The 13,413-nt window shown below is 34.3% G+C and overlaps 1 protein-coding gene across 1 annotated transcript in view; it reads right to left on the bottom strand.

The window, feature by feature from the left end:
* HS3ST5 (heparan sulfate-glucosamine 3-sulfotransferase 5) overlaps positions 1–13,196 on the bottom strand; it is a 179,569-nt gene extending 166,373 nt beyond the window's left edge. The window contains exon 1 of the mRNA XM_027088214.1: positions 13,002–13,196. The gene's annotated coding sequence lies outside the window, so the exon portion shown is untranslated. The remainder of the gene's footprint in view (positions 1–13,001) is intronic.
* Between the last annotated feature and the right edge of the window lie 217 nt (positions 13,197–13,413).

Here is a 13,413-nt window from a genome sequence, read left to right as displayed (position 1 = left end):
CAACCTAAGTGTCCAGTGACAGATGAATGGATAAAGAAGATGTGGCACATATATACAATGGAATATTACTCAGCCATAAAAAGAAATGAAATTGAGTTATTTGTAGTGAGGTGGATGGACCTAGAGTCTGTCATACAGAGTGAAGTAAGGCAGAAAGAGAAAAACAAATACCGTATGCTAACACGTATATATGGAAACTAAAAAAAAAATGTTTCTGATGAACCTAGGGGCAGGACAGGAATAAAGACGCAGACGTGGAGAATGGACTTGAGGACACAGGGATGGGGAAGGGTAAGCTGGGACCAAGTGAGAGAGTGGCATGGATATATATACACTACCAAATATAAAATAGATAGCTCGTGGGAAGCAGCCGAATAGCACGGGGAGATCAGCTTGGTGCTCTGTGACCACCTAGAGAGTGGGATAGGGAGGGTGGGAGGGAGGGAGATGCAAGAGGGAAGAGATATGGAGTATATGTATACGTATAGCTGATTCACTTTGTTATACAGCAGAAACTAACATACCATTGTAACGCAATTACACTCCAATAAAGATGTTAAAAAAAATTTAAAAAAAAGAATCAAGCATCTAATTTTCCTATGTCTAAAGTCCAAATCATTAGGAAATATATTCTCCTGTCAACACACGAATAAAATGTTTTTGTAGTTTTTGCTTAAGCTTCTGTATGCACTGAACTTGTTTACATATGAAATACAGAAGGATAATTTATAATGGCCATGTCAATCCATATAGAAATTTGTATTTATTATTAACTCTTGTATAATCTGACTTCTTATTTCTCTGTGCTTTACTTGTCCAAATAGATTAAAAGCTCTTTGTTGGAAGAAACTGCATTTGCTATCTCTTTGTTACCCTTTTGAAAACAATTGTACTTTCCACAGTGTGATTTATTTTGCATGTCTAAACTCTAGACAAAAATGTGTAAATGCAAATACTTATTCACAATATATGCGGTGCCCCAAGGCACTATTTCTAGCTTATAATAATTTGGGTATTATATTACATGATACTGTCTGTCAAACTATACTCCCAATCACATTACTTTTATTCTTACCAATTTACATAATGTGTGAAAAGAGAGTGAAAGGCAAAGGTATGTTCAATTTTCTCAGCCCAAGAGACAAATGAAGACACTCTTGGACCCGTAGGTTTACCTAGAAGTGAAGTCTGGCCCACTAATTCCCTTGGCTATCAGAGACCAATCACCTACGAAGTGATTAAAAATGGAAAAATAATGTTCCTTTGGGAAAAGAATATGCAAAAAATGTTGCTGCCTTCTAAACCATAAATATTCATGGGAGGGAGGAGAGAAGGAAGAGGAGAGAAATTTCCAAGGATATCACCAAGGGCTTCAGACAAAATGAATTTAATCAATCAAAAATAAGCACAAATCAGTTATTTTCAAAGTTTTTTTCTCCATTGGTAACCTGAAGTATATTAGCTTTGTATTTTCTTAAACATCTTTTTTTATTATTATTGAAAATAAAAAACAATCTAAAATGCCTAATGCTAGAATGCTAATAATTACCCATCACATCAACAAGAACCAGATGTAGTCTTAAATTCTAATTTTCAATTAATGTTACTTATTATAGAATACTTTAATTGAACTGTGTCATGGATATTGGAACAGATAGCAGATCCAATTTTTAGCTTGGTAGTCTTATAGGATTTAGAAGTGTACAAAAGCAGGAGTAAAAACTGGTTGAATTACTCATTTTCTTACTTCATTTACCATCAGACAAAACCATTAAAATCTTGCTAAGTTCACAAAGTACTCATTAAGTCTTCTGGACCCTGTGTCTTTACAGCTGTTTTCCTTATTCATCCTCATCAATCATTTAAAGTCAGGTACCTAATGTTATATATACTTTTTAATATACTTAAAATTTAAATTATGTTGGTATAATAAATGATATGCCTGGAAATACATGTGAAAATTCTGTGCAATGAGAAACCCCAATTTTATCATTATATAAAGCCATGGTTATATCCTTCGTTTCTAGCAAATTTAGAATCCATTTATAAGAACCAAACAGGGGCTTCCCTGGTGGCACAGTGGTTGAGAGTCCGCCTGCCGATGCGGGGGACATGGGTTCATGCCCCGGTCCTGGAGGATCCCACGTGCCGCGGAGCGGCTGGGCCCGTGAGCCATGGCCGCTGAGCCCGTGCGTCCGTAACTGATATTGCTTTAATTGTTTGTTTTTCGCATATGAAATTCCCTAGGCTTAGCAGACAGAGTTTTTTTATACTTTGCTTTGAATATATTATCTCTCTGCTCTATTAAATCTACTGGCATTATTTTCCAGTGAGTTACATAATTTTCCCTTATGAGGGTTCAGAGTTCTTACATGACTCGGCATCATTTCCTAAAGACTCTGAGGAACCCAGGGCCCAGGTGTTACTTAAGCTGTTTTCTAAACTCAGTACTTTACTAAATGTAACTTTCTCCTTCCACAATTTACTGAAAAATAATAATGTTGTATTACACTTGTGCCATATATACTGATTAATAGGTAAGTAATTTCGTGACTCATTATTTATTTTTCAAAGAAAAAAATCTCAACAGATCATTAAGAAAAGCTCACTTCTGGTAGTGCTGAAGAGGTTATCAAATAACAGGCCATTTCTGGGAGCTTAGGCACACTCACTAATCAGGTGACTTTGTGAAATTCAAAGGTATGGTCAACTCTCCTTAATTTAAAGGAAACATTATTTTAATAATAAGCATTGGGAAATCTCAGGTAGAGTGATTTGCCAAAAAAAGTATGGCTTGTGATTTTTAAAGAATGGATTACTGTCCTAGTTCTACTATTAATAGGCTTCCTGGACCTACACACAACCATCTAACCTGCACGAATTACTTACCCTCTTTTGGACACATTTTTTCACACCTTTAAAATAAAGGCAGTTGGACTAGAATTTCTGGAATCATTTCCAGCTCACACAGGCTGTAATTCTATAGCGTCGGTAGTTACGGCTGTACATGGTTACCAACATGAAAATAATTCTTAAATGGCATCAGAAAATGAACTAAATTAGAAATGACTAATGTGTTGTTTTTTTCTTAAATATATGCTCAAATTTGGAGTTCAGTCTTTATTTTTCTGGGAATCAAGTAAGAATCTTATCTAAAGTGTCCAAAACTAGATACTCTCAAAATCCAGGTTAATTCTAGAAGTTAATACATTCTAACTTGATGCTTGAGTCTTTCTGAACTAATTAGGTACTGTGTAACATTACTGATGAAGATTATGGTTACACTGATACTATAATTTAAAATTACTCCATGAATTATAAATTATCAGAACAAAAGAAGGAAGTTTAAATTTAATATAACTTTTTATTCTTCATTGTTTGACCCATTTGGAAATTCCACAGCACCCTTTGGAGAACACTTGTTAATTAGACTACCTATAATAAAACCAAGCTCTAAAGCTAAAATTTAATAAACACACACAGTTGATTAATTTGTAGAACTCTAAGGTGAGTATCTCAAGTATGAATGTCAATGTATAGAAGCTTATCGGTAAAAAAAGAAAATTTGATAATGACTCCATCCTCCAAGTACAATCCTCATACTCTGATTTAAAGACAACCAAAATGAACATAGAGAAACACCTGCCAGAAGAGCTGGTACAAACAGTACTGAATCTGATCCTACTCCTGTCATATCATTCCCTCCCCCTTTTACCTTTAATCCACATTTTCTTTCTTTCATACCTAATCATCGTCTATGATACTACATAATTCACTTACTTGTTAGGATTATTTTTTATTGTCTGCACGTCCTAAGAGAAGGCCATATTTTGCTCACTGATGCAGCTCAAGTCCTAGGACGGCCTGGCACTTAGTAATTATTAACCAAATACTTGGTTGACTGAATGAAGAAATGGAGTTTGCAGTGGAATAAAATGTATCCAGGTATGGGTCTTGATTCTCAGCTGAAATCACAGTACTATACATAAAAAACTCCATCAAGCCAATATAGTTTATAAAGTTCATATTGGGCTTGGCTGGACATTTACTTCTTCTGTTATAAAAAATCAGTCTGTCATGGGATGGTGCATATGTACCGTACTCGTTAAAGAAGAGCAGTTAACAAAAGAACAAAGTGAATTCCCTGAACATCAGCATGAACTTAGAAGAGCTTGTGGCTGACACCCATCAAATCTGTTTGACTTTAGCCAACTTGATGAAACTGCCATCTAGAATTTTCTTATTCAAAGGATGAGACCAATATCTTAGTAACCTACATTATAGTAATGTGTGGTTTACATAATTCAATTTGAATTTATTACAGATGCAATTATTTTAATACTAGGAGAAAAAAGATGCTATTTGAGCAATCTTTACTTTCTCGAACAAAGTAAGGAAAGTCTGAACCATATGGTTGAAGTTGAGGCCTAGTAAGAAAGAAATTAAACTGAAGAAAATGTATGTAAATTAGAAAAACTGTGCCATCTAGGGAAAAAACGCTACTGTAGAATATAATAGCTTCATTAAAAATTTTTTTTTTTGCTGAAGTAATATATCATACAGGCCAATGTACTACATTTTTATTTTTGAATATTTTTTCTCCTTTTATTTTGATAGGAGTGTCACATGCTGGCATACATGGCATTTCTTTACAATTTTAGGTCAGGAAAAATAAGCTTTTTCCTCTCATAATTTTTATAATGCTCTACAAAGTCTGCCATCATAAACCACTTTGCATTTATTATAAATAGGTATTACATTAGGAAAGCAATTCAAATGTATTCCATTTCACTTGTGAAGCTAAGCAGCTTTGCATTATAACTAAGTTGAGTTAATGGGACTATGCTTAAAGAATGTGTTAACCTGGAACTGAAGTTACCCACTTGTTTCCTACGCAACTTAGGAGTCTACAAAACGAAGGCAGGAACCCTGCTGCGAGCAGGATAGGAAAATTATTATAATCTGCATTCCTAAATTGAACGAGAATTTTTGCTCAGCAGAAACCTCTTGACTGAAAAAACTCTGAAATTGTATCCTGCTGTTAAGAATACCTGTTGGGGTAGGGGGGAATCCAAACATCCCACTTTTCTTCAAATCAAATAAGTGTAAGGCATACATTTACAGTCTTAGTGGAAGCTATCTTTCATTTCACAAAGAGAAGCAACTTGTAACCCTTTTTGCTGAAAATGAAAAAAAAAATTTTCATTAACCAAGTACTTGATCTTGGTTAATAGGTACTTTTAACTCTCTTTGATATCAAAATACTTTCTCTTGAAAATAAATTTCAGTATACATGTTTTGCTTTATAATACAGAAGGTGACATTCTTTTGTTTTAGTCCAGCACCTAAAATACAGATTATTGGTATTTCTTGGGATGTTTTTAGAAGTTTGCTGAACAAACTCCTATGGTAGCCCTTAAAGCCATTATTTATTCATGATTGTATACCTTTATTATGTATTACACATATTAGCATTCACATAAAGTTTTTCTTTCGTCTTAGTTAATGCCTTTGGCCCTAAGCATCACTTTTTCTGATATTAAGATTCTAACTCCTAATTCCTTTAGATTGTATTTGCCTAGTACACTTTTTAAAAAATTGTTTTTAGTACTGTTTTATTTTAGTGGACTAGGTAAACAGTTGGATGTGAATATGTGTACTGGGCTGTGAGGCAGTATTTTTTTTTTACTCTGGATTTTGTCAAAAAGGCATGAAATCCACTGGTATAGTTATTGACAGAGAAAATTTGTGATATCCTAAGTATTCCATTGAAGCAAAAATCCCATTAACCACAGCTGTTTTCAAACAATTAGAAACATGCCATCAGAAAAGTACCAAAGTACCAAATGGTATCGGGGAAATGGAAGTTTGAGTTGAATGCCCAAAGAATAATTGAGAATGTGAAAAGAAATTGTTTTTATAAATCTTAAAATAATAAGTGCTAAGATAATCATGACTGCCATCATGGTATGACTGACCATAAAACTCTGAAATTCCTTATGGGATTAGCAGAGTTTTGCTTGGTGTGGTAAAGTGTGACCCGTCTCAATACCCAGCACCAGCAATTGCCATTTTGTGACTGCTACCTTCCCCTTTCCATCCACTCCTTGCAGTCTCATATTAAAAACCTAATTTTTACAGGCTTCCCACCAATACATAGGCCCAGTCTCCAGGTCCTTGTTTTCTCCATTATCCCCTCTAACCAGTTAGAGTTCAAGCACTGATAATTCTTCCTTCAAAAGATGCATTGCATCCATGTCTTTCTCTTTCCACTTCCCTTCTCACTTCTTGTCCAGACTATTGTTTTAACCACCTATCCATCCCCTCTACTCTACTCGGCCTATCCTTTCACTTTCAAATTTTTGAATAACTTTGTTTTTGTTGTATCCTGCTATCTGTAGAGACAGAATTTGGTTCAGCACTGTGATCTAAGCTGAAAATATTTTCTTAAAAAAAAATCTATATATTTCTTTACATTTACTGACATGAAAGATACAACAAACCTATTTTGTCATAATATTTTTAAGTTTTCTATTAAAGGTTTTAAGTCTTAAAAAACTTTCATTATATGATCTTTCTTTGCTTAATATATGTATGTAACTTCTTAAGAATATTTAATGGAGTGCACATTTTCTTCTAATTTGTAACTTTATAAGTTCATATGATAATCTACATATAAAGTTTGTAACTTCATATAATAAACTTGATCTTCTATATCTTTAGAATATTCACTATTTCCCTATTATGACTGATAGAAAAAGTAGCATTTTTCCCCTCTGTCTCCCATTCTTTGTCAACTAATGTTGAGCATTAACATGACCTTCCTTAGTGCCTTTTTTTTTCTAGCTTATACTTTTATGACTTGATTTGTCAGGTTTAAGTGGTATCTGATTCATAGATATTGAGAATAAAGCAATCAGCTAACTTTATATACCAGTTTCTTTCTGTTGTGTCCTCCTAATTTTTGTTAGTTACTTTAGTTCTACAGGATATTATACTTTTATGCTCTATTCTGTCACCCTAATCTTCATATCTGTTTTAGATTTAGTTTTAGAATTAAATACATTCAATGCTCACGAGCAGTCCTTTTTCAGTAGTGTCTACAGTCATCTCTTGGTTTGATGGAGTTTGTCCTCTAATAGTCGCCTCAAGAAGGGCTCATGATAGCAACATTTCCTGAATTCCATTATGTTCAGAATATTTGTCTCTAGCTTTTACACCTTGAAGCCAGTCTGGCAGGTTATAAAACCCTTGGTACACACTTTCTTTTCCTATAATGATGGTGAATTCACTATCTCCCAAGGCATCCTATCTCATTGTTGGATATCTCATCTGTTATTAGGCGACTTTCTTTTTAAGTTTTGCCAAAATCGGTCTCTTTGTAAATTTCTAATAGAGTAGCCTACAGTCTCTTCTACGTAGAACTCTCCAAATATTTCTCTTCTCCAGGATAAAAGTAACAAGTCATTGAAGGAAAGTTCTCCAGAATACCTTTTAATAGACTTAATGATTTGTTTATTCAGTCAGCTCAAGTCATTGCATCTTCCTTGCACTTCTTGTGCCTTCCTCATAGCACTGTTTTAAAGCAAGTCAGAGTTATCATTTTAGAGGGACCATTGGGATCATCTAGTACAAAGGCATCATTTTAGGAAGAAGGAACAGGCCCAGGGAGAGGCAAAGAGATTTTCCCAAGGTCAGTCCGCTACCAGGAAACTGAGTCTAACTTTGAACCCAGGTGATCCCCAGGCAAACGTTCTTTCCACTTCACTGAGTCCTTCAAAAATATAACGATCAATTTTTGTGTGTGTGTGTGTGGTGAGAATATTGAAGATCTCTTCTCTTAATTATGTGAGTGATGCATGTGCTAACTAACCTTATCATGGTAATCATGGTATCATGGTAATTGCATTATATAAATGTATCATATATAAATGTATCAAATCATCACGTTGTACACCTTAAGCTTACACAGTGTTATACATTAATTACATTTCAATAAAGATGGAAAAAATACAATAATAAAAAACGTTTCAATGCACTTAAAGAACTCACTGTATGCCCCGTCACATAAGGGAAATTACCTAACGTCTGCTAGATGATTATCATTTCTTATTCCAGCTACGTATGAAACAATACAATATACAGGATAGCCATATCAGAGAATTTAGAGTGGGTTTGCTGTTCATTTACATAAATTGTCACTTTCATTTTCTGTTTCTTGAAACTGACAAACTTCAGATAATTGCAGATTTCATTTTCCTACTGTAAACTCTGTAAACCATCATTTTGAAATCAAATTACACAGCTTATGCTTAAAACATAAGGGCCAGATTCTATCTTCAAATATACCACCCACTCTCTAACAGCAGAATTTGGCCCTAAAAACCCATTAACAAATATTGTCATTAAACTAAAGAGCTAATTACTTTGGATTCAGACAGAATAAACAAAATCATAGGCCAACCTCAGCTGGTAGTAATAATGGTAAGACTAACCGTATGTTACACTGGAGATTTAAAGAACAAAGACGTACTGACACTAATGTAACCAAACATTGAAAATTATCTTCCAAACGGAGCAAACTATTATAGTTAGAAAATTCTTGAAAGCACATTGGAATTACATGATATAAGAAATAAAGAATATTCTAAGAAATTAATGTCATAATTCAAAATTTTCAGTGTTTAATGAGGAGGGAAACGAGAAATTTATCTACTGCAATATTCCACAAATGAAGAATTACATCTAAAAATCATTTTGATCTAATTGGAAGTACTATTCTCATATTCAAATCAGTTTAATACTACAAGATGCAAGAGCCTTGCTTTAAGGCTATTTTAAATAACCATTAGCAGGACTACTTTATAGTTCTATGAAAGTGAACTTCCCAGATAACTGAACATTTTCTCAGCTCTTAAAAAATATGTTAAAATTACTTTAATAATATATACTTTAGAAAAAGTTTTATAAATCCTGAGGAGCAATAAAAATTAGCCATGATTTCATCAATCGATCATAACCATCAATAATATTATGATGTAGATCATTTCAATTTTCTTCCTATGCATCTGTAGCTTTTCTTAATCAAAATGGGACCATATCACAACATAGTTTGTAACTTGTTGTTTTCATTTACAATATATTATGAGCATTTTGCCACATCAATTTTACTTTTGCTACATCAATTTAAATGACTTTCGAACTTCTCAAATTGAGAATAACAGACATTTTAATTATTCTGGATATCTCACAAATATCATTATTGCACTGTTTCATAATAACACTAATACTCCCCAGAGATTCCTACATATTTAAATCTCCTTTCTCCTATACTGAATGGTCCCAGAAGGCTCTGCTGCTCTAAAGCTCTATCTTACTTTCAGCTCTTTTTCCCTCTCTCTCAATATCAGATTTCCAGATACAGCTAACCCTGGCTGAAATAAACCTAAATTTGCTATTTTCATTTCTAGATTAATGACATGGCAGATCATCTACTGACAACTAAAATAATACATGATTTCAAATTGAATTACATTTATAAGTACCCAGGTATTTTCTTCACTTCCTCAAACTTCATCTTGGAGGAAAAATTCCTCCTACCTTTCTCCCTCAAGAAATCATTATTGCAAAACACTTGGCTAGCTTCTCCTTGTTAATAACTCATACCTGACCAGATTGATGTTTACTGCTCTTTGTATTAAGCTTTTTACCAGCAAATTTGGAAGACAAAAGAATGCTATGATACATGAGGGGACCAGACTAGATCTCAATGGTCCATTTCTGCTCTAAAACTTTATGCTTCTATGAAGTTTCTGTATTTATTCTTTTGTTGTATATTTTACTTCATGAGTATGGAGGCTGTTTCACTCAGGTTCCCTGAAGCTACATTGTAAGTTTTCTATAGGAAGCCACAATTTAAGATAAATAAGCCAATGATAATGATAATTGTGTCCTCGCTTGAGGGCACAATTCTATTCTTTCTCCACCTGCTCCTCTGCAAAGAAAAAAAAAAAGAAGACAAAAGAAAGAAAGCGTGGAAAAGTACTTTCTATATTTTTCTGAAATTGAAGTATTATAAAAGATCTGCACTAAAAGCTTTATGAAGTCTTATCTGGAGACTCTGTTGAACCATAAACGTGTATACTATATATTTAAGGATTTTTACTATCTTGTATACTACAAATTTTAGAATTTTACCATCAGATGGCAATCTTATTATTGAAAACAGTTCTAACAACAAATGTACATGAAAATTCATTGTTAGAGTTAACCCAATTCTGTAAATCTTTTATTTAGGTTACTTTAAGTGTTGCTTTATTTCATTTTATTATTTTTTAATTTTTTATTGAAGTATAGTTGATTTACAATGTTGTGTTAGCTTCTGGTGTGCAGCAAAGTGATTCAGTTTAAAATTTTTATGCTGCTTTATTTTATGCATATAACTATATTCATTTTCTTTGTGTAATACTAATAGGTAATGTGTAGCTAACTTGCATTATATGGGCACACTTCTTTTTGATTAGGGTTTATTTTTGCCTTTTGATACTTTATGGACAAGAAAGTGTATACGATATGAATAAGTTCACACAAAGACTAAGAGAAAAGAAAATAGCTATAAGCCTGAAACTCAAAGGATTTTGATTAAAAACTTCACTCTTCACTGTAAAAGTAGTATCATATTGAGCCTTTAAAAAAAATCATCACAATTTACGGTCTGAATATGTCCGTACCAGCCTCTTCTTTTACTGAAATAAAAATGCAAACCTTTTATAAACTTAAAATTGCAAATAATAAAGATGAAGTTGCTAAATTATATATAGGAAACAGAAATAAAATAAAGTGATATTCAAGGAATGTACATTTACCCTGTTATAAATATAGCACGTGATTTCTAAGGTTTAATCTGCAGAGGAAAAGAGTAGCTAAAGGCATATTAAGCAGATCTGTTCTTTTCAAATCTAAGGCTGAATTTTTAAAATGAAGAGAAAAAGAATAAACCGTCAAAAAAAATGCTTAGCCAACCCTCAGTAGTAATTCATTATTATCATCTTCTAGATACTTCTTAGAATTAGATCCATAAACATCTGAATAAGTTAAAACATTATGTGGAACAGAGAAACAGCTAAAGAGAGCAATGGCAGGACTGTCACTCTAAAAGAGAGATAGAGACATCGGGGAAATTAGCTCATCATACTGAACTTTAAAAAGGAATACTGGGGCTCCCCTGGTGGCGGAGTGGTTGAGAGTCTGCCTGCTGATGCAGGGGACACGGGTTCGTGCCCCGGTCTGGGAAGATCTCACATGCCGCGGAGCGTCTGGGCCCGTGAGCCATGGCCGCTGAGCCTGCGCGTCCAGAGCCTGTGCTCCGCAACGGGAGAGGCCACGACAGTGAGAGGACCGCGTACCACCAAAAAAAAAAAAAAAAAAACCCAATCCAAGAATGGGCAGAAGACCTAAACAGACATTTCTCCAAAGAAGATATACAGATCAAACACATGAAAGAATGCTCAACATCATTAATCATTAGAGAAATGTAAATCAAAACTACAATGAGATATCATCTCACACACGTCAGAATGGGTGGGAATGTAAATTGATACAGCCACTATGGAGAAAAGTATGGAGTTTCCTTAAATAACTAAAAATAGAACTCCCATACGACCCAGCAATCCCACTACTGGGCATATACCCTGAGAAAACCATAATTCAATAAGAGTCATGTACCAAAATGTTCATTGAAGCTCTATTTACAATAGCCAGGACATGGAAGCAACCTAAGTGTCCATCGACAGATGAATGGATAAAGAAGATGTGGCACATATATACAATGGAATATTACTCAGCCATAAAAAGAAACAAAATTGAGTTATTTGTAGTGAGGTGGATGGACCTAGAGTCTGTCATACAGAGTGAAGTAAGTCAGAAAGAGAAAAGTAAATACCGTATGCTAACACATATATATGGAATCTAAAAAACAACAACAAAAAATGGTCATGAAGAAACCAGGACCACGATGGGAATAAAGACACAGACCTACTAGAGAATGGACTTGAGGATACGGGGAGGGGGAAGGGTATGCTGGGACAAAGTGAGAGAGTGGTAACGTATATATGGACATATATACACTACCAAATGTAAAATAGATAGCTAGTGGGAAACAGCCGCATAGCACAGAGAGATCAGCTCGGTACTTTGTGACCACCTAGAGGGGTGGGATAGGGAGGGGGGAGGGAGGGAGATGGAAGGGGGAAGAGATATGGGGATATATGTATATGTATAACTGATTCACTTTGTTATAAAGCAGAAACTAACACACCATTGTAAAGCAATTATACTCCAATAAAGATGTTAAAAAAAAAGAATATTGGAAAGGATTAATAATTCAATTGGGGGGGATCAAAAAAGGAGCACTAATTTAGCACTAATTTAAAATATGTCTTCCTTGTTTATTCTTGTGACTGAAGGAAACAAACTACATAAAACCCCTTTAAATGAAGTTTGAAAATTAGAAGTACATTATTTTAAATGCCAATTTCCATGTTTCTCAAAGGTCCGAGACCCACTTTCATCAGGATCTTTTGGGGGTGAGTAGCTGTAAAAATGCAGATTGCTGGACCATATCCCAGGCTAGTGAATCTAACTCTCTGTGAAATATGCCCAGGAATCAGCATTTTAAGAACCTCTCTCTCCCCTCATATCACTCTCATGCATATTAGAATTTGGGAACCACTGTATGCCATGCTTTTTTGGGTGAAACTGATTTCAGGTATCAAGATAACCACTGTGCCTTGCTTGTATTTATATTTACATGACATATAACAAGTTTTGAACTTTGTATTTTATTTACCTTTTTTTGCTGCAGAACTACACATAGCTGGCTATTTTCCTTATATTCAACAACTGCTTTTACTTTTGTATATTTAAAAAAATATATTAAATATTCACTTTTGATGTAATTAAGAGTTACACAAGAAAGTGAGTTACTTCCAAAGTTCTCTTACCTTCAAATCCTTATTCTTATTCAGAAAGTTCTGAACATATACAATGGAAATTTTCAAGAAGAATATATGCAGTGGATTCTCTGTTTAATTTTCAAGTGTTTCAGAGCTGGCCAAGGAGACTCCTGAGGTGGACACCAGAAACGCCATTGAGAAGGGAAGACAGCAATGCTGAAGCCTCTGGGTACCTGATTACCTCTGAACAGAACAGAAAAACAAATAGTTGGTCACCTGAAATTCACGGAGAATCTGCTATGGAGAAGGTTATTTTCAGTAAACTAGCACTGTTACTAAATTTAAACTTGGCCTGGGTTCGCTGCTCCCTGATTTAGCACCGTTGTTATTTAAAATTTCTTATCACTGTGAAGTCAGAATTGCGTGATGCTGCTGTCTGCAGAGGATTCTGGTTGAATTC

This window comes from Aethalodelphis obliquidens, unplaced genomic scaffold (assembly GCF_003676395.1).
Source record: "Aethalodelphis obliquidens isolate GAN/ISIS:26980383/991018 unplaced genomic scaffold, ASM367639v1 scaffold3, whole genome shotgun sequence".
NCBI classification, from domain to species: Eukaryota; Metazoa; Chordata; class Mammalia; order Artiodactyla; family Delphinidae; genus Aethalodelphis; species Aethalodelphis obliquidens.
This window is presented reverse-complemented; position numbering and strand designations above follow the sequence as displayed.